This window comes from Scatophagus argus, chromosome 19 (genome assembly GCF_020382885.2).
Source record: "Scatophagus argus isolate fScaArg1 chromosome 19, fScaArg1.pri, whole genome shotgun sequence".
NCBI lineage: Eukaryota > Metazoa > Chordata > Actinopteri > Scatophagidae > Scatophagus > Scatophagus argus.
Genome location: NC_058511.1, coordinates 7203311 through 7210417, shown reverse-complemented (window position 1 = coordinate 7210417; position 7107 = coordinate 7203311). Strand labels below are relative to the sequence as shown.

The window sequence follows — 7107 nt, the reverse complement described above, 5'->3', positions numbered from 1 at the left end:
GTGTTTTCATGTGAATGATAATAAGATATGGTGATTAGGTCAGGGTACTAGAATGGAAATGACTTGTCAGCTAAGTCAGCCTCGTACAGCTCCGAACATGTTGGACTATCAATATGTGTTTCCTTGAGAAACAATTAATGATGTTGAAAGATAATTGAAGTTTGATAGTTGGATGTGGAAGGTAAAAGTAGACTATTAATCAAATTTCTGCCAGACACTTGGTGTTTTAGTGGGTTTCTTGTTACAGCAGTATTGCTTTAGTGAAAGGCGTATGTAAAAGCACACCATCGGTTCCATCCTTTGTACTGTATGTGCACGTTTAAAGCTGTTTAAAGTCTCAAAATACATTTAAAGCAGCCACTCGGTAGTATAATTTAATAATTACTGCATGCTTTGTAACATTTACAAGATACTCACTAAAACTGAATCTGAACTTTGCTGAAGCCTGATACAAGCTCATGGAAACTAAAAACCTGACAGTATAAATGAGCACACATTGCCTGAAAACACATAATCAGATTATTGTCAATATGACAATGTCAGGATTGTCCGCCTCCAGAACCAGTTTCTTACTTGTTTCATGCACAACCATATACTTCAGACTTTATCAGGGATCTTTATCCTTTCACTTTTGACGCCTTGCATTAAAGGCTGCATTCCTGTTAAAAGGTGGCAGCTTTCTGGGATACAAAACATGGGAATGATATGATAGGAATGGTATGTGGACCCCCATACTTCTCCTCACTTAATTAAAATAAACTGAAACGGAATCTGCTCCCCCATAGCCTGTACCAATAACCTGTCTCACTCCTGTTCATCAACACATAAAAAGCCCTTTTTGTGTTGTCTGAAGTCAACATTACACCTTTTTATAAGAGACAGTGTGGGGGGAAAAAAAGAGAGCATGTACGAGCATATGGGTGCTCTGTAACACTTTAACCTGAGGTCACAACACAGAGCTTGCACGTGAATATCGAGTGAGAGAGAAAATGCAGCATGTGTGCAGGTGTGGTGCACACCTGTGTACTTCCATAAAATAAACTAGACAAGCAGGACAGGCAGCAGTGACTGGCCAGAGGTGGGGTTTAGTCTTTGTGGCGTTTTGTCTCCCTCAGGACACCCCTGATGTCCCTGACATGGAACATTCCTCTCAACACTGGTGACCTCACATGACGGACAGCATCCTCCATGCCTATAACCCACTGATGAGACCCGCTGCGGCCCCACGAGACTGAAAGGTGAGGTTGGGATCGGGATTGCGAAGAAAAAAAAATGGGTTGAAAATAATGAAAGAAAAACTACAATCAGCAAAAGGTTTACAGTGAATTATTACAGCAGCAGAATGGCAGCACGCCAGATCAGAGAATCGAATCCTAAAGTGTCAAAAGGAAAATCATATCTGATGCCATGATCTCGCATCATGGCTGCTGAATGAGAATGTGTGTGCTGCAAGAGTTATTCCTCATTCAACCTGACACCCCTGTTTCCATGGTAATTTATGAGGCCTGACCTGCGATTCTGAATGCCCAGCTCCCAACTCCAGAACCTTCCTCTTCATGGGTATCATAACCCCTCTTTGAACTGTGTGTAGCCATCACAGGTTTTCCAAAAAGCAACAAAGCCTGGAATGTGAGAACCGACAGTCATGACGACACTTTTGGTTTCCCTCTCCTTTTGTTTTCAGCTTGAGGTTAAGAATGGGTTAAAAGTGAAAGTTAGGTGCGACCAAATCAGGGCCAGAAAGTTAAAAAGCAGCCATACTATCTATATTAGCCACCAGAAATCGGGCTCTATTGTATATCCCAACACGTGAGGGTCTAAAAACTACAGGGTAGTGTACTCTTTCCTACCTCCAGTCACATTTTGTGTGAGGACTCTGCATCACATTGTAGCTTTTGTCAGGGCAGAGGAATATCTGAGTGAGAGATTCTCAAACAGGGGCAGTAATTTGCAGAGTGTGTTTCTAAGTTATTCCAGCTCCCCGCAGCTCAGCAGTGGCTGACCCCTCTCCCCGTCTGTCTGCTAAGAGGCCTACAGGGAGGAATCAGTCCAAATTACCTTTATTGATCCAGAGAGACAGGTGAATACCAAGCAGGTCACTGTTCCCTTCACTCTTCTTATCTCTCATCTATCGTTTTCATCACTCCATCCGCCTGCCTGTCTGCAAGAAGCGTGAAAATAAAAATCAGAAAAACAAAAAAGAAACAGGGAGCTTTTATGTGAGAGGGACTACTTTAACCACCACCACACGTTACTGTATCAGCCATTGCAGTGATTTACTGCTTGCATTCAGGCTGCTGTGATTAAACCTGCCTGCTCGTTGCTCGTCTTTCACCGGCGACTGAGTGAACACGAATGGCTGTTTTTCTGCCTCCAATCCACCGTTGTCCTTTCGCCCCAGCATACAAATCACTGTGGCGGTGGAAAAGATACTCCATTAGGTCCAACTCTGAGTTAAATCAATGCGTGACTTATCAAATGAAATAGGGGATTATGAGGTAATCACCTGGCAAACGTTGCTGAAATTGTAATTATCTCCACTGCACACATCTCAGAGAGAGGAGACCAAACTAACTATTTAAGTGGAGGATGACATAACAAGGTGTAGAAAAGCACAACAGCTATATCGCTAAGGCGGCTTCGTGAGCCAGAATGTTTATGTGCCGAGGAGAACCAGAACAATTCTGTGGTTTCCATCGCTCAGCAGAGGAATACGCATGAAGATTTATGCTTCTTGGGCTCCATTCTGCAGGACTGCTGTCTTGTTGCTGCTTGATGACATGTTTTTCTGCATTATATTGTCAGGGTGTATTAAAGATAATAAAGAGCCACGAGAGGATTTGTTAACCACATAGTCTTACAAAATTAAGAAATTAGATTTTTTTTAAAAATCTGAAATATAAATATATATATGAATAATATTAAATTAAATAAATCCATAATTAGCTTCTGCTTTTTAATTGTTACTCTTCTTTTACTTTCGTTAATTTATAATTAAAGACCATTTGAGTTTAAATCTAATATATATCCATGCATGTTCTGAACCACTTTGTTGTGCAACAACTTGATCAGTGGATCCACAGACTTTTAAGATGCATGCTGAAACATTAAAATAACTAGATTTATGTAATCTAATATCAAATATTCTGATAGCTATATTATTATATTTTTCTTTTTTCTCCTGATTTTTTAAAATAAATGTCGAGTTTGAATTATTTACATCCTATCACTGTTCAGGTGCAACACAGCCCCCAGGTGGAAGTACTGCAAAGTTACATCAATGAGCCTGAAACGAGTTGAAATCTCACTTTTGTCACTTTTGCGCCATCTGTTGGTCAAAAGCCGTCATTGTGCAGCGTTGCTATAAATCAGGCATGTCAAACTGATCCACAGGAGGGCCGGTGTGGCTGCAGGTTTTCTTTCCAACCAAGTAGCAGCACACCAGACTTGACTCATTTAATCAACTGATCTCCGTCTTCAGACAGTTGATTGGTCAAACGGTGTGCTCTTGGTTGGCTGGGACAAAAACCTGCAGCCACATCGGGTCTCCTGTGGACCAGTTTGACATGCCTGCTATAAATAAAAGGAAACCTTAGAAGTGGACATGGCCCTCTGAGAGGAGACATATTATTTGCATCAACAGGCTCTCACGCAGACACACTTCAAACACCGCCAAACCATTTTTTGTGGTTTTGACAAATGCTCATCCAAGACACGCTGGAAACTCTTAATTTAATATCCCATATCCCAAACTTTTTCACACCAAGGACCCCTAAACTGTTTGTCCTCCATTTCATGAGACTTGCACCAGGTTCCCCCATGTGATAAGAATTTTGCTTGTAGATGTTTTGTCATAGAAAGTGTATGAAACCCATGACCAAAAACAGCCATACATTCAGTCATTGTGTTACTTATGGGTGGAATTACGGTGAAAACAAACTGTTCTCCATTTTGCTGGAAAACCCACACACTTTGAAAACCACTTTCTAAGTCAGTTGAAAAAAAAAAAACTGCTGACTTGACAAATAATGATCAGTCTCTTAAAATAACTCCTGTGCATAAAAATTTTCATGACATCTGTGGTTAATCACTAAAGTTAAACATGGAGAAAAACTGTACTTACTGTTCCATGATCATCAGTGCGATGGAAATCCTTCTATTTTTATCACATTATCTCAGAGATCAACAGCAGTGACATGTTGTATCAACACCAAAAATAATAAAAAGAAGAGTAGGAAGGTAAGCATGCCATATTTTTCTCCTCCACACAAAGAAGCGCTTCCTGTCTCCACTGACTTCTTCAACACAAACTTGTGCAAAAGCAGAAGCACAGTGCCCCCTTGTGGTTCACAGCCAAACTACCTTGCGATAAGCAGTCACCAATAAGCTGCCCTCCATCAAAGCTGTTACGATTTGGTATAACTCTGACAACACGTCCCAGAGTCCCACTGACAAGTGGAGGTGTGACGGTGGGAAGCCGGGCTCGGTCTGTTCAGTCTGAGCTCGGCTGAGTCACACTTCGTCACCTCCTCTGGTGTCGGCCATCACACCCCAAGCTCAGTCAAAGTTCACAGGGGCATGGCAGTGGTCACACTCTCCAGATTAACTTGCACAGAAAAATTACAGCTCATAAAACCAACGTCTTCACTGACAAAATGACTGCGTGATGATGATACTCGATCTTGAGCAGCATCATGCTTAGAAAATGACAGCTTTTAAAGGATGTGATTATGATGTACAAAAGATCTTGACTAAACAGACTGGACTTCGGGATAACTGACACGTGTCTCTTTATAACTGTATCAAAAACTGGATCTAACTTTTGTTACAGGCTCTTGTAAGACTCTTAGCAGGACAAGAGAGGGCACACGGCAGTTGTGACACACGTGACCACAGAGGTCAAACGTGGGCCTGGACAGTGTTTACCCCCTCGGGTGTGTGTTCGTCACTCCCAGAGTCACACCAGCTCCTGGGAAAGTGCAGTATCGGTCTGGGAGGTTCACCAGAGTTCACATGGTTATGCTGGGATGGGACAGCTCATAAAGACATCCACTTGCATGTACAAATTAGGTAGAAATTATGTATTTACTGTTTATCATCCATCACCCTCAATATAAATGTAAGCATGTTGTATTTGCTGTATATGCGGTATATAGACATAACCACCAACTTTATGTATGTCCATTCAATATTTATCTATTTACACTCTTTTTATTGTCTGAAACCCTCAGAAACACTTGACTTGTATCTGCATATTATGTATTGTTGTTCACTGATGCTTTATTGATAGATTTATATGTAGTTTTAGCAATTTAAAACCTGAGTTTCTGAATTCATATTGTACACATCTGTGGCCAATAACGCTGATTCTGAAAGTTCAAATTTAAAAAACATTATCTAAAAAGTATTCATTTAACACGTGTATCGGCTGTATTTTATTACACTCCGTTTCACACTCATTCACAAACACAACCCAGTCTTCTGATTATATATACTTTTCTTGAGTGAACAACACAAAACACAATAACATTTATGTGCATGTAAATAAGTTGTTTTAGTTAACCTAAAGTGTGTGCAGCAAGGTTATAAGTTCATCGGTCAGGGCACCAGTCTCTGGTTTTATATTTGCCTCTGGAGGTGAGCAAATTTCACACCCAAGTAAATGACACCACCAGTAAGCCACCAGCTCTGACACCCAGCCCTGGGAAAGTCCTGACCAGGCCAGAGTGTAAGAGGTTATCAGAGCATCATCACTGCTAATATCAGGCCTGCGTATGAATATCACACAACCTTAAACAGTTCAAACAAACTTTATACTGAATGTTGATATACACCTCTAAAGTCTGAAAAGTAAAATGTGAATGAAGACCTGTTCATTTATCCTAAAGGTCTCTGTTAGAACAGTCTGCTGAGTAACTTCTGTTATAATCTGGCAGTGTATAAATAAAATGTACTGGCCTTGACTTGACTCCAGTGGGAGTCGGTTGTCCGGTGGCAATGCGACTCCCCCGATGCACTCAGGGGCCACCATGTTTCACGTTAATAAGGTGTGGAAACTTTGCACCCCGCAAAACACCTAAAGATGATCCCAAAGGTTCCCACGGAAAGGCCTGAGAGGCTGACACCCGGGTTGGGTGAAGAGTTCAAGTCGTTAGGTCAGAAATGCAAAATGTAACAGAAACATTATATTCAAATAAAGTGTCTCCTGTGCAGTGAACAGAAGCGTTAGAATAAGGACATCATGCTCATCCTCAATATGTGAGTCACGACGCCTCAGCTGCATGTCAGTCATCTACCAGCCTCAGCTTCACTGTGATGTCTGTATGTTTTAATTAACTGCAAATATGTTCCCCAATTTTTGTTTTATTTTATTTATGTTCTGAAAATGTGTGATTTCAGCATTTTCAGCTAATATACTTGTGGGTAATGTGACAGACATTACTTCATCTTGAGGCTCCATCTTGTAAACAGACTCTAAACCAGTTTCTGGAACTTTATTTTGAAGGGGATGAATTGGCTTTTATTCTGATTACCAAAACCTATTGGACACGTAAGTTGCACTGGTGGGTGACTGGATGTTTTGTTCAGATGTTGTCATGCGTGCACTTGTGTGTGTGTCTGGACCTGACGGTGTACAGCAGGCAGGAGAAACACGAGGTCAGCAGAGGCCCAATAATGTGTTAATCCAGTCCGGTGATACCTTCTGTCTGTTGTTCAGTCTAATGTTTGGTTTGTTCTGGATTTGTGAGTCAACCTTTCATCCACTGATTTATTCATTCATTCCGTCCTGTGAGTGGAGGAAAACACTTTTTTGGGGCACAAACCTTTTTAGAAAGTAAAAACCAGATCTTTTTCTGCACCATCTGTCATTTTGGTCTAAACTGGTAGGTGCATTGAAGGCATTGCATTGACTATCTGGGTGCAGATCTTTTACGCTCTCCTGACGCGGATGACACCTTCCACGTGTCACGCAGTTTCCGCACTTCGGGCGCAGGAAATGGCGCGTTTACCACCTGGAAAAGAGCTATTGGGCCCCAAATAAACTGAATGCACAGTCTCAGTGTACCACGGCATCTTATATATGAAGCAGCTAAGAGAGGAAATCAA

The 7107-nt window shown here is 41.4% G+C and overlaps 1 long non-coding RNA gene across 1 annotated transcript; it reads right to left on the bottom strand.

Annotated features, from left to right (window-relative positions):
• Window positions 1-352: 352 nt before the first annotated feature.
• Window positions 353-4328, bottom strand: LOC124050699. Its single transcript, XR_006841673.1, has 4 exons — window positions 4124-4328; window positions 2310-2412; window positions 2059-2153; window positions 353-1231 (listed from the first exon to the last, which is right to left on the bottom strand). It is a non-coding gene; the product is annotated as an uncharacterized LOC124050699 (long non-coding RNA).
• Window positions 4329-7107: the final 2779 nt, after the last annotated feature.